At 47.6% G+C, this 677-nt stretch overlaps 1 long non-coding RNA gene across 10 annotated transcripts in view; it reads right to left on the bottom strand.

The window, feature by feature from the left end:
• The window catches only part of LOC123092797 (uncharacterized), a 4364-nt gene continuing 3687 nt past the window's right edge, over nucleotides 1-677 (bottom strand). For 8 of the 10 annotated variants that reach the window (XR_006444863.1, XR_006444865.1, XR_006444864.1 and 5 more), the window contains one exon: nucleotides 7-619. This is a non-coding gene — a long non-coding RNA (uncharacterized lncRNA). Of the gene's footprint in view, nucleotides 620-677 lie in introns of all 10 variants that reach the window. The other 2 variants (XR_006444857.1, XR_006444862.1) reach the window with 2 other exon arrangements.

Here is a 677-nt window from a genome sequence, read left to right on the forward strand (position 1 = left end):
AGGAGAGCAGTGGTGCAGCACCACATCATCGTTGTCTCTCTCATTCTCCTTTCCACACCCAACCGAGCCCGTTCCTTTCTTATCTGCCTCCATCTTCTCCCCGATGACCCCACTGGTGATGATCCCGCCACCCCTGCTTCTTTCCCATCGCCGTGCACCGTTGCTGCTGAGCGTGACCCGGCGGGCACTAAGTGGATGATGACAACAATGTGCTTCAATATGTTTCTGTTGGTTACCTGCACAAGTTTGAGACCTTTTAAAGTACAACCACGTTTAGTACTATAATTTAAGCAGGATTAAATGATGAGTATAAGAGATCATATATGGATCAGTGGTAGTACAAGAATCACAAAAACAAGTCTGAATGGATGAAAATTGTGACATAAGTACGTAGCTTACCATGTCCCCGAGGCCCAACGTCATGTTGTCATCAGAAGTGCTTCCTGGAACAATCCTCGAGACCAACAAATTCCTAGGGACGATATGCCTCACCTGAAGCTCTATCTTCTTTCTTAACAGTTGCAACCCAGGCAAGATGAACTCGTTTGCTATTGTGACCCTAACATTTTCTCTTCACGCCGCTGGCTCGCCACCCTCCTAACCCTCCTCTCCATAGCTCCTAAAGGTTATCAGTGGGAGGTAGCAAAACTGTGTCAATATCACCGACGGCTCCGATG

Source organism: Triticum aestivum, chromosome 4B (genome assembly GCF_018294505.1).
Source record: "Triticum aestivum cultivar Chinese Spring chromosome 4B, IWGSC CS RefSeq v2.1, whole genome shotgun sequence".
Classification (NCBI taxonomy): Eukaryota; Viridiplantae; Streptophyta; class Magnoliopsida; order Poales; family Poaceae; genus Triticum; species Triticum aestivum.